Source organism: Salvelinus alpinus, chromosome 8 (genome assembly GCF_045679555.1).
Source record: "Salvelinus alpinus chromosome 8, SLU_Salpinus.1, whole genome shotgun sequence".
NCBI lineage: Eukaryota > Metazoa > Chordata > Actinopteri > Salmoniformes > Salmonidae > Salvelinus > Salvelinus alpinus.
This window is the reverse complement of record NC_092093.1, coordinates 33,623,271-33,637,258: the sequence shown is the minus strand read 5'-3', so window position 1 is coordinate 33,637,258 and position 13,988 is coordinate 33,623,271. Positions and strand designations below refer to the sequence as shown.

At 45.4% G+C, this 13,988-nt stretch overlaps 1 long non-coding RNA gene and 1 pseudogene across 1 annotated transcript in view; one reads left to right on the top strand and one right to left on the bottom strand.

Moving 5' to 3' along the window:
- The window catches only part of LOC139582999 (uncharacterized), a 33,036-nt gene that overhangs the window by 13,516 nt on the left and 5,532 nt on the right, over positions 1-13,988 (top strand). The gene's annotated exons all lie outside the window — the stretch shown is intronic.
- LOC139583641 (cyclic GMP-AMP phosphodiesterase SMPDL3A-like) lies at positions 1,435-13,830 on the bottom strand (annotated as a pseudogene).

Here is a 13,988-nt window from a genome sequence, read left to right as displayed (position 1 = left end):
TTTCCAACAGACACTGGAAGACAAATTCACCTTTCAGCAGGACAACAACCTAAAACACAAGGCCAAACATACACTGGAGTTGATTACCAAGTCGACATGAAATCTTCCTGAGTGGCCTAGTTACAGTTTTGACTTAAATCGGCTTGAAAAACTTTTGTCAAGACCTGAAAATGGCTGTTTAGCAATTATCAACAACCAACTTGACAGAGCTTGAAAAATGTTTAAAAGAATAATGGGCAAATGTTGCACAATCCAGGTGTGGAACGCTTTTAAGAGACTTACCCCAAAAGACTCACAGCTGTAATCGCTGCCAAACATGTTGCTGACATGTATTGACATAGGGGTTTGAATACCTATGTAATCAAGATAGGTTGTTTTTTTGGTTCTTTAAAAACATTATAATATTTTTTTTTTTTTTACAAATGTTAGAATTTTTCTTCCACTTTGACATTGGAGTATTTTTTGTAGTTCATTGACACATTTTTTAAAATTAAATCCATTTTAATCCCACATTGCAACAACAAAATGTTGAAAAGGTCAGGTGGGGTGAATACTTTCTGAAGGCCATGTATAAGAAGTGGTGTGGAGGAGGCCAATCCAGGCATTCACTTCTACTGCCCACTGCAGGAGGATCACAGTCTCCTGCTAGATTTATACTGTTGTTTAAAGCCTGGCCTGAACCCAGGACAACTCAGGGAGGCTTGCGGGTAGTGAAGACTGAAGAGCAAGAGACCCATTCTAGTCTCAAACAGTCACATCGACAGGGCAAATATTGACCCATCTCTCTCTCGCTTGCTCCATCAGTGGCTGGTCCTTTGAGGGGAACCAGCCCGTCTGATTGGCAGTCCAGTGATTCACGCTTATTAGTGCATCACAGAGTCATTAGTGAGGCCTGCCAGAGTTCTGCTGCAGTTACCCCGGAGTCGTCTTTATCACCATGTCAACCACTAACCTCATTTCCACAGTCCCTTCCACCAGGCATTGTGACTCTCCAAGACTCTTTCAGCCCCTGAATGCTAATGTTAAACCCAGTTGAGGGCATATGAGTGAAAAGATTTCGTCCCCAAATCCAAAAGGCAAGGGCAGATAGTCCTTCTGGACTGTGGGGAGAGGGGGAGAGAAGTGGGGAACAAGGGGAGAGGAGGAGAGGGTCGAATAGGGTTGGGGCTGTCTGATCCCCCCTCCCCCGCAGAGTGGTTTGGTCTAGAGTGGCATTTGCTAGCTTTTCATTTTCTCCAGCGAGGTCATGAGTTAACCTCTCTCACAGTACAGCTATAGAGGGGACTGGGGAGCAGGTGAAGAGGAGAACTGTAGCATGACAGCTGGAAAAACAATCTCCAAACTAGGGCCACTTTGATCCAGAGAGTTTGATCTCTGCACATGAGAAACTGATGGTGTCTCAGAGAAAAAAATATCACAACTTACAAATGCAGAGAAAATTGTTGTGCCATCTTTTATTTTTGGGAAATAAACATGTGCATTTAAAAATAAAAATATATTTTTTCTCATGAATGCCCTCCCCTTTTGTGCAACAGTACCACTTAAGAGGCAATTTGCTTTATACTGCAAGCAAAGCAATTCACAGTTTACAGTTTATTCAATAACTGCCAGACATTTTAAAAGCAATAACCATACAGTGTACTTAGCAGTTAGTGATCTATTTCTCCTTCATTTCAACATGTCACAGAGAAATCAATAAGAGGTCAAAAAAAGTTGGACACAATATTTGGCCTTTTGCTATTATATAATCATCAACATTATCATCTGGTATCGTGTCCGTATTTCAACCTCAGAGATGCTTAAATTGTCATCATTTAATTGAAAGTATTACATTATACATTTATATTTCATGGTCATGTGAAAACATATGAAATATCTCTACAGCATTAATAAAATCCCTGAATTTTTCCATTACAGTAGTTCACAATAAAAAGATCCCTGTTTTAGTGTCCCTTTTCAATATGTTTGAAATAGGAGGTATAGTCCAAGGACTGCACCGCAAAGACCTGAGTCAGCTTGCAGGCCCCGTCACACACAATGTTATCATCATAGCTCACCATAAAATGGCAAAAATACTTCTGAAACGCTTCACTTTGCCCCATCTCAAAACTCAGGGCAAGTTGAAACCAGCTGTGTGGTTGAATATCCTTTGATCCAAATGGTTCAGTGATTACTTATTCAAGTTTCCAGTCAGATCTTTTTTCTTGGTTGGCTTCGATGAGATTCAAGTAGTACTGCCAAATATCCTTCAGAGAGAGAAAAATACTATTTCAAAACCATGAAAAGCCATGTAAAAAACCTTGCTCTGAGAGAGTACCTTGATTAGAATTAGATTTGTTATGAATGACAGCACCATTAATCATGAAGGAACAACATTGCTGTGGGCGGGGATCATCAACTAGATTCAGCTGCGGGCCGATTTTTTCTTGAGCGGATGGTCGGGGGGCCGGAACATATTTACAAATCATTTGTAGACTGCAAATTGACAGCAAGAAGCACAAACCAATATAATATTTGACTAAAACATAATGATTTTCAGCCTTGCTTGCATTTGTATACGATCACGTGTGTCTCTCTCTATTATGTGTGGAAATACTAGGGAATAGACTTCCAAAATGTATAATCATTTGGAGCTGATTTCCAAGGCTTTTTACAGTCTTTAATGTCCAACAATGAAAATCCCCCCGCTCCCTCCCCCCAAAATGACTGCCAGTTGGGGAACCCTGGTCTAGGGATTTGTTAAGCTGTTGAGACTGAATGCTCCCCATTTGAAAAAGTGTTGTCAAGATGTTTCTGATTCGTTCTTATTTTCCACATTGCTTTTCTTAACAGATTACCCCATGAAGTAGAGCTACAAAGAGACTAACAGTGATTTTCAAAGCCTGGGCACTCCCCACTGTTGACTGTGGCGGTTACATGTTTGAGCTCCCGTCTTTGGGGCATACTGAAATCACATGTAAGCTACTCTGAGCTCTATGCTGTATGAGCGAGAATCACATTGGGATTGCTCTGTTGAAACTGTACTTGAATAAACCAAGCCAAGGACAGATCAATGCTGACCGTATGAAAATAATAGGAGGGAAAGTGAAAAAGCAAAACTGAAATCAGCCTCTGCATGGTAATCATGAAATAAGTTCAGCTTAACTACATCACCTTGAGAGGGTTAATGTTAGACATGAGGATGATAATACATAATGAATGCATATTTCCAAATGAAAGTAGATTGTCCCAAACCCCTGGATAATGGTGGTTCACAAGTTAACTAAGTTCCCTACTTACCAGCAGCCCGTAGTCCTATGGGTCATAGTACTACATGTGGAAGGCTCTGTTGTTGGAGTACGGCTCTTCTGCACTTTTGATTGGAGTAACAGCCGATGTGACAAACAGGGAATTAACCGGCTCCCCTTCAAAGCAAACAAATGATCATTTGGGTAAATAAATACATGGCTAAAGGCATTAATTCCTTAGTTTCTCCTCCATTGCATTAAGCTAGCTAATTATACAAACAAGCATTTTTGTGGCTGTGGGGATTCTAGCCAACACTGACAGTCAGGATAACACTGAACCCACAGGAGGTGAATGGGTCACATTGGTGGATGTCGATTGTCTGAGTAATTTGAGGTGGAGTTGAACACGATATAAACGCGTCATTATAGTTGGAAAGGTACAAAAGGTCACTTAGCGTATGATGCCTCGTTCACACAATGATACTGTATGTAGGAAGTAGAGTTCAGAATTTGATGACAGATACAAATAATGTCCAAACTTCATCCTGACCCAGGCACTTACCAGACATAAATGTACTTTTGCAAAAGAGGCTATGATTAAGTTAACAGCATATGATCTATTGAATACTATCGAATGCTATCAATACTATAAGTTAATCAATACTAGTTACTCCTTGATGACAGTCACTTATCCAACGCAGAGCCTTGACGCTATCCAGTGACTCACCTTGCTGATCCTGCAAGAACATTATGCTGTCTCTGTGAGTGTGGCCATAGAAATGCCTTGAGATGATCTCCCTGTAGTTGCGAATTATCTTCACAAGTCTCTCACTGTAGAGTTCTCTGACGGCCGTGGTGTTCCTGGCATAGGTCAAGTAACCCACTGGAACATGAGCAATGTTCAGGAGAAACAGCATGCTTAGGCATGATAGGACTGGTTTGGAGTCAAACCTTGCTTTAAAAAAGACATGTCAGTCTTCCATGTTATATCCTGTATAACCAGTCTTCTGGTGCTTAGAATCCATGCAGGACTATTCAGAAGCCCTCCGCACCTGGCTAGATATATTCCTTCTACTAAGTAATGTAGCTACAGTGCCTTCAGAAAGTATTCACAACCCTTGAGTTTTTTCCAAATTTTGTTGTGTTACAGCCCGAATTTAAAAATTATTAGATAGAGATTTTTTTGTCACTGGCCTACACACAATACCCCTTAATGTCAGTGTAATTATGTTTTTCATTTATTTTTATTATAATAAAATGAAAAGCTGAAAATGTCTTGAGTCAATAAGTTTTCAACCCCTTTGTTATGGCAAGCCTAAATAAGTTCATGAGTAAAAATGTGCTTAACAAGTCACATAATAAGTTGCATGGACTCACTCTGTGTGCAATAATAGTGTTTAATATGATCTTTGATTGACTACCTCATCTCTGTACCCCACACATACAATTATCTGCAAGGTCCCTCAGTCGAGCAGTGAATTTCAAACACAGATTCAACCATAAAGACCAGGGAGGTTTTCCAATGCCTCGCAAAGAAGGGTACCTATTCGTAGATGGGTAAAAATTTAAAAAGCAGGCATTTGAATATCCCTTTGAGCATGGTGAAGTTATTAATTACAGTTTGAATGGTGTATCAATACACCCAGTCACTACAAAGATACAGGCGTACTTCCTAACTCAGTTGCTGGAGAGGAAGGAAACCGCTCAGGGATTTCACCATGAGGCCAATGTGTCACGACTTCTGCCGAAGTCGTTGCCTCTCCTTGTCCGGACGGTGTTCGGCGGTCGACGTCACCGGCCTTCTAGCCATCATCGATCCATTTTTCATTTTCCATTGGTTTTGTCTTGTCTTCCCACACACCTGTTGTCAATCCCATTCATTACCTGTTGTGTATTTAACCCTCTGTTTCCCCTCATGTGTTTGTCAGAGATTGTTTTATGTCAAGTGTTGATTCTTGGTGTATAGGTGCGCGACGGGTCCTTGTACCCATGTTTATTTTATGTATGTATATTTTTGTGTTTGGAGCATGTTATGTGGACATTTATTAAAAGTCTCCATTTACACTTCGTTTAACTCTCCTGCGCCTGACTTCCCTGCCACCTACAGTGGGGAGAACAAGTATTTGATACACTGCCGATTATGCAGGTTTTCCTACTTACAAAGCATGTAGAGGTTTGTAATTTTTTATCATAGGTACACTTCAACTGTGAGAGACGGAATCTAAAACAAAAATCCAGAAAATCACATTGTATGATTTTTAAGTAATTAATTTGCATTTTATTGCATGACATAAGTATTTGATACATCAGAAAAGCAGAACTTAATATTTGGTACAGAAACCTTTGTTTGCAATTACAGAGATCATACGTTTCCTGTAGTTCTTGACCAGGTTTGCACACACTGCAGCAGGGATTTTGGCCCACTCCTCCATACAGACCTTCTCCAGATCCTTCAGGTTTCGGGGCTGTCGCTGGGCAATACGGACTTTCAGCTCCCTCCAAAGATTTTCTATTGGGTTCAGGTCTGGAGACTGGCTAGGCCACTCCAGGACCTTGAGATGCTTCTTACGGAGCCACTCCTTAGTTGCCCTGGCTGTGTGTTTCGGGTCGTTGTCATGCTGGAAGACCCAGCCACGACCTATCTTCAATGCTCTTACTGAGGGAAGGAGGTTGTTGGCCAAGATCTCGCGATGCATGGCCCCATCCATCCTCCCCTCAATACGGTGCAGTCATCCTGTCCCCTTTGCAGAAAAGCATCCCCAAAGAATGATGTTTCCACCTCCAAGCTTCACGGTTAGGATGGTGTTCTTGGGGTTGTACTAATCCTTCTTCTTCCTCCAAACACGGCGAGTGGAGTTTAGACCAAAAAGCTCTATTTTTGTCTCATCAGACCACATGACCTTCTCCAATTCCTCCTCTGGATCATCCAGATGGTCATTGGCAAACTTCAGACGGGCCTGGACATGCGCTGGCTTGAGCAGGGGGACCTTGCGTGCGCTGCAGGATTTTAATCCATGACGGCGTAGTGTGTTACTAATGGTTTTCTTTGAGACTGTGGTCCCAGCTCTCTTCAGGTCATTGACCAGGTCCTGCCGTGTAGTTCTGGGCTGATCCCTCACATTCCTCATGATCATTGATGCCCCACGAGGTGAGATCTTGCATGGAGCCCCAGACCGAGGGTGATTGACCGTCATCTTGAACTTCTTCCATTTTCTAATAATTGCGCCAACAGTTGTTGCCTTCTCACCAAGCTGCTTGCCTATTGTCCTGTAGCCCATCCCAGCCTTGTGCAGGTCTACAATTTTATCCCTGATGTCCTTACACAGCTCTCTGGTCTTGGCCATGGAGAGGTTGGAGTATGTTTGATTGAGTGTGTGGACAGGTGTCTTTTATACAGGTAACGAGTTCAAACAGGTGCAGTTAATACAGGTAATGAGTGGAGAGCAGGAGGGCTTCTTAAAGAAAAACTAACAGGTCTGTGAGAGCCGGAATTCTTACTGGTTGGTAGGTGATCAAATACTTATGTCATGCAATAAAATGCTAATTAATTACTTAAAAATCATACAATGTGATTTTCTGGATTTTTGTTTTAGATTCCGTCTCTCACAGTTGAAGTGTACCTATGATAAAAATTACAGACCTCTACATGCTTTGTAAGTAGGAAAACCTGCAAAATCGGCAGTGTATCAAATACTTGTTCTCCCCACTGTATACACATGACGTTGACAGAATCTCTGACCCAAAAAATTAAGTCAGCAGGAGGAGGCATTTCGCTAATGGAGGTAGAGGAACGCGTCATGGAACAAGCGGAGGAGATTGACAGTCTGAGCGCTGCCATGGATCGCATTGTCCAGAATATGGACCGCTGGGAGAGACAGGGAGCTTTTCCAGCACCTCCACCACCACCACCTGGAATTCCTTTGAACGCTTTTCCTCCTCCTGAACAGAACAGGATCCATTTATCCCTACCCACGGGATACAATGGAGATACTGCCAGCTGCCAGGGTTTTCTCCTAAAACTGAACTTGTATCTGGCCACGGTCTCTCCAGTACCATCAGACCGTGAGAAAAGTTCCGCCCTCGTCTCATGCCTCACCGGGAAAGCCCTGGAGTGGGCCAACGCTGTGTGTGGAGAGGATACGGCGTTGGACCATTTTGAGGAGTTCATCTGCCATTTCCGGAAGGTATTCGACCACCCATCCGAAGGCAGAGCAGCGGGTGAGCTCCTTTATCATCTGAGGCAGGGGACGAGGAGTGCACAGGAGTTCGCTTTAGAGTTTAGGACTTTGGCTGCCGGCACTGGATGGAGCGACAGGGCCCTGATCGACCACTACCGTTGTAGTCTACGCGAGGACGTCCGTCGGGAGCTGGCCTGTAGAGACACCACCCTCAACTTCGACCAGCTGGTGGATATGTCCATCAGGCTGGACAACATGCTGGCTACTCGAGGACGTCTAGATCGGGGTCTGGTTGTTCCATCCTCCCGCACTCTCTCTCCCGAACCTATGGAATTGGGAGGGATGGTGCGCAGGGAGACCGGAGGGGGTACCCGCTCGAGCACCATCTATGATCGCAGAGATCACACTGCTGATCGGTGCCGGGTTGGTTCCTCTGGGAATAGAGAAGGCAGGCAGGGCACTCTGGCATCACCCCAGGTGAGTAGGCACCATACTCATCCAGAGCCCTCTGCTGCACTTATGTTTGTCTCTGTCACTTTTCCGGATTTTTCCCTGCATTCCCAGTATAAGGCGCTAGTAGATTCAGGCGCGGCTGGGAATTTCATTAATAAAAATTTAGCTCATAGTTTAGGGATTCCTATTGTTTCTGTGGATATGCCTTTCCCTATTCATGCCTTAGATAGTCGACCAATAGTTTATCAGGGAGGTCACCGCACCTTTATCTATGATAACGCAGGAGGGTCACAAGGAGAAGATTAGTCTTTTCCTTATTGATTCCCCTGCGTATTCTGTGGTGCTAGGCCTGCCCTGGTTAACTTATCATAACCCCACTGTTTCTTGGCCACAGAGGGCTCTCACGGGGTGGTCGCGAGAGTGCTCAGGTAGGTGTGTAGGGGTTTCCGTTGGTGCTACTACGGTGGAAAGTCCAGACCAGGTCTCCACCGTGCGCATTCCCCCAGAATATGCCGATTTGGCACTCGCCTTCTGTAAAAAGAAGGCGACTCAATTACCACCCCATCGACAGGGGGATTGTGCGATAGATCTCCTGGTAGACGCTGCATATCCCAGGAGTCACGTGTATCCCCTGTCGCAAGCGGAGACAGTGGCTATGGATACATATATCTCTGAATCCCTGCGTCAGGGGTTCATTCAGCCATCCATTTCACCCGTCTCTTCGAGTTTCTTTTTTGTGAAGAAGAAGGATGGCGGTTTACGCCCGTGCATTGATTATCGAGATCTCAATAAAATCACGGTAAAATATAGTTACCCGCTACCTTTGATCAATACAGTAATGGAGTCAATGCGCGGGGCCCGCTTCTTCACAAAATTGGATCTCAGGAGTGCGTACAATCTGGTGCGTATTAGGAAGGGTGATGAGTGGAAGACGGCATTTAGCACCACCTCAGGTCATTATGAGTACCTGGTCATGCCATATGGGTTGATGAATGCTCCATCAGTCTTCCAATCATTTGTAGATGAGATCTTCAGGGACCTGCAAGGGCAGGGTGTAGTGGTGTATATCGATGATATTTTGATATACTCCGCTGCACGCGCCGAGCATGTGTCCCTGGTGCGCAGGGTGCTTGGTCGCCTGTTGGAGCATGATCTATATATCAAGGCTGAGAAATGCTTGTTCTTCCAACAATCCATCTCCTTCCTAGGGCATCAGATTTCCACTTCAGGAGTGGAAATGGAGAGCGACCGCATTACAGCCGTGCGTAATTGGCCGACTCCAACCACGGTAAAGGAGGTGCAGCGTTTTTTAGGGTTTGCCAATTACTACCGGAGATTTGTCCGGGGTTTTGGTCAGGTTGCAGCTCCCATTACCTCACTGCTAAAGGGGGGACCGGTGCGCTTGCAGTGGTCGGCCGAGGCGAATAGGGCTTTTGGACAACTGAAGGCTCTGTTTACCTCGGCGCCTGTGTTGGCTCATCCGGATCCCTCTTTGCCATTCATAGTAGAGGTGGATGCATCCGAAGCTGGGATAGGAGCAGTGCTCTCTCAGCGTTCGGGTGTGCCACTGAAGCTTCGCCCCTGTGCTTTCTTTTCGAAGAAGCTCAGCCCGGCGGAGCGAAACTATGATGTGGGGGACCGAGAGCTGTTAGCTGTCGTAAAAGCCTTGAAGGTGTGGAGGCATTGGCTTGAGGGGGCTAATCACCCTTTTCTCATCTGGACTGACCACCGCAATCTGGAGTACATCCGGCAGGCGAAGAGACTAAATCCTCGCCAGGCAAGGTGGGCCATGTTTTTCACTCGTTTTGTGTTTACGCTTACTTACAGACCAGGCTCCCAGAACGTCAAGGCAGACGCATTGTCTCGGCTGTATGACACAGAGGAGCGGCCCATGGATCCCACTCCCATACTCCCAGAGTCGTGTTTGGTGGCGCCAGTAGTGTGGGAGCTGGACGCGGACATTGAGCGGGCGTCACGTGCAGAGCCCTCTCCTCCTGAGTGTCCAGCTGGTCGTCTGTACGTTCCGTCTGCTGTCCGCGACCGATTGATTTATTGGGCTCACACATCACCCTCCTCTGGTCATCCTGGGATAGGTCGGACGATGCGCTGTCTTGATGGGAGGTACTGGTGGCCCACTTTAGCTAAGGACGTGAGGATTTATGTTTCCTCCTGTTCGGTGTGCGCCCAGTGCAAGGCTCCTAGACACCTGCCTAGAGGTAAGCTTCTACCTTTACCCGTTCCTCAACGGCCGTGGTCACACCTGTCAGTGGATTTTTTGACTGATCTTCCACCTTCACAGGGTTACACCATGATCCTGGTCGTTGTGGATCGGTTCTCTAAGTCCTGTCGTCTCCTCCCTTTGCCCGGTCTCCCTACGGCCTTACAAACTGCAGAGGCCCTGTTTACACATGTTTTCCGGCACTATGGGGTGCCTGAGGATATAGTGTCTGATCGGGGTCCCCAGTTCACGTCAAGGGTCTGGAAGGCGTTCATGGAACGTCTGGGGATCTCGGTTAGTCTTACCTCAGGTTTTCACCCCGAGAGTAATGGGCAGGTGGAGAGAGTTAACCAGGATGTGGGCAGGTTTCTGCGGTCCTATTGCCAGGACCGGCCGGGGGAGTGGGCGAAGTTCGTGCCCTGGGCAGAGATGGCCCAGAACTCGCTACGTCACTCCTCCACTAACCTTACCCCTTTTCAATGTGTATTAGGGTATCAGCCGGTTCTGGCTCCTTGGCATCAGAGTCAGACCGAAGCTCCTGCGGTGGACAATTGGTTTCGGCACGCTGAGGAAACCTGGGAGGCAGCCCACGTCCACCTTCAGCGTGCCATAAGGCGCCAGAAAATTGGCGCAGACCGTCGCCGCAGTGAGGCCCCGGTGTTCGCACCAGGGGACAGGGTCTGGCTCTCGACCCGAAACCTGCCCCTCCGCCTGCTCTGCCGGAAGCTGGGTCCGCGGTTTGTGGGGCCGTTTAAAGTCCTGAGGAGAGTGAACGAGGTATGTTATAGGTTACAACTGCCCACTAATTACCGTATTAACCCCTCGTTCCAGGTGTCTCTCCTCAGGCCGGTGGTGGCTGGCCCGCTCCAGGAGGCTGAAGTGCGTGAAGTTCCTCCGCCTCCTCTAGACATCGAGGGGGTCCCGGCGTACTCTGTTCGATCCATTTTGGATTCGAGACGTCGGGCGAGGGGCCTTCAGTACCTCGTGGACTGGGAGGGGTACGGGCCGGAGGAGAGATGCTGGGTTCCGGTGGAGGACGTTTTAGATCCTTCCATGTTAAAAGAATTCCACCGCCTCCATCCGGATCGCCCTGCACCTCGCCCTCCGGGTCGTCCCCGAGGCCGGTGTCGACGCGCTGCTGGAGCCGTGCGTCAGGGGGGGGGTAATGTCACGACTTCTGCCGAAGTCGTTGCCTCTCCTTGTCCGGGCGGTGTTCGGCGGTCGACGTCACCGGCCTTCTAGCCATCATCGATCCATTTTTCATTTTCCATTGGTTTTGTCTTGTCTTCCCACACACCTGTTGTCAATCCCATTCATTACCTGTTGTGTATTTAACCCTCTGTTTCCCCTCATGTGTTTGTCAGAGATTGTTTTATGTCAAGTGTTGATTCTTGGTGTATAGGTGCGCGACGGGTCCTTGTACCCATGTTTATTTTATGTATGTATATTTTTGTGTTTGGAGCATGTTATGTGGACATTTATTAAAAGTCTCCATTTACACTTCGTTTAACTCTCCTGCGCCTGACTTCCCTGCCACCTATACACACGACGTTGACACAATGGTTACTTTTAAACAGTTACAGAGTTTAAAAGCTTTGATAGGAGAAAACTGCGGATGGATCAACAACATTGTAGTAAGTCCACAATACTCACCGAATTGACAGAGTGAGAAGAAGGAAGCCTGTACAGAATACATGTTTTCCTGTCTGCAACAAGGCAATAAAGAAATACTGCAAAACATATGGCAAAGCAATGAACTTCTTGTCCTGAATACAAAGTGTTATATTTGGGGCAAATCCAACAAAACACATCCCTGAGTACCACTCTCCATATTTTCAAGCATAGTGGTGGCTGCATCATGTTATGGGTATGCTTGTAATCGTTAAGGACTGCACAGGCAATATTTTAGAGGAAATCCTGGTTCAGTCTGCTTTCCACCAGATACTGGGAGATTAATTCACCTTTCAGCAGGACAAAACCTAAAACACAAGGCCAAATCTACACTGGAGTTGCTTACCAAGAAGACAGTGAATGTTTCTTAATGGCCGAGTCACAGTTTTGACTGAAATCTGCTTGAAAATATATGTCAAGACCTGAAAAAGGTTTTCTAGTAATGACCAACAACCAATATGACAGAGCTTGAAGAATTTCAAATAGAATAATGGTAAAATGTTGCACAATCCAGGTGTGGAAAGCTCTTAGAGACTTACCCAGAAAGACTCACAGTTGTAATCGCTGCCAAAGGTGATTCTAACATGTATTGACACAAGCAACTTACCTTCAGAGTTACAAGGGCTTCTGGCTTCAAGCAAGGCTCTCACAGTTTGGCTGCAGCCTGGTAAATATCATTGGTGAAGGTCAGAAGTTGATCCTGAAAATAAAGTTTAACACTATCTTGAAAATACAGTACATATACAAAACATGAAACAGAAACCTTCTTATAGAGGTAAAATAGGCAAGCAACTGCTGCCCACACTAAAAATGCATGAAGGAAACTATCTTTCAGCATATAACCAGATGTCTATCCATCACAGGTCATCTCCACGTGTGAAATAGAATAACTGGGGCCAGTAGTCGTGGTTCCCGAGGGCGGGGTACACCGGCATGTCTAGGAGGAACTCCCTGATGGTTTGAGTCATGTTGCTGATGACTTGGATCACCACGTCCGTGGACAGCTCCCCTGATGGGACATGTGGAGGGCTGTCTCTGGAGAGAGGAATAAGCTCAATCAAATAACTTATTAGAGAGAGCCCAGGGCAGAATTAATGAAATAAAACAAAGATCTGCTAATGTGTTACCCATAAATCCCTGTAATCCAGGAGTTGTCTTTTTTCACATTTGAATCAAGGTGCAGTGGCAGGGCCTTTCACCAAAGCATTTTAATTATGCTTAACAAGCATTATACATGCCAATAAAATGTCAGGCTTAACCGATTAACTGAAGATTTGTGAAATGAACTAGCTTAGCACCATACACATGCAGTACAAGTCCTTTCGTGTTATGTGTGATTAAAATGTTCAGGCCTTAGCATAGCATTTAGTAAATTTTTAGTAGCCTTTGCTATGCATTGCTCTTTATTCATATGCACACCTATCTGATGCGGATTTGTCCCCACTGGTTGAACGTTGGCATAATTACTTTATAGCACTTGGTTTTAATATCAGCAGAAGTTATTGTATGGATGATTTATGGCCTATTTGGCTGCTGTGCAAATTACCTTTTGCATTTCGGGTCGAGACAAAGCCTAGAGCCGTTTCAAGACGATACACTATACAGACATTGTTCATGCTTCAGTGAGCAAATCACTGATTGGTTGCTTATTTTACAACAATTCCATCAGTGACAATATCATTGTTAGTTATCCAATGACAGGAAGGAGGAAGCAATATGTTTTTGTTAGTTGTTTAACCTCTCAAAAGGTGTACAGGGTATTTCTCCATTAGCGTTGTATATGAAACAGGAACACGAAACCCACATTAACACCACATGTTGTTTTCCATACCATATACAGCTACAAACCTTGTCCAGATCATAAACTCTGGCTGTGGAGTAACGTGTTTCATGTGCTGGAAAGCTGACAGGATGAGCTGGTAGAGTCACACATGAAGTTTCCAAAAAGACCAGGGTTTGAGGCTGGGACACCCTTAGAGGAGAAACACACTTTGGTGTATTCATCAGTCACATGGTAGATGGGGTCAAAATGCAGGTCAGAGATGTGCCAGAATTTCCCCGAAATTGAAATATTATTTGGCATGTTATATCAATCTATTTTATTACATGTAGGGGATTATGTAATTAATGCTAGTCAGGATGTATTAACTATAGGTAACACAACTCAGTGGCCAGTTTATTAGGTAAACCCATCAAGTACCGGGTTGGACCCCCCTTTGACTCCAGAACATCCTGAATTAT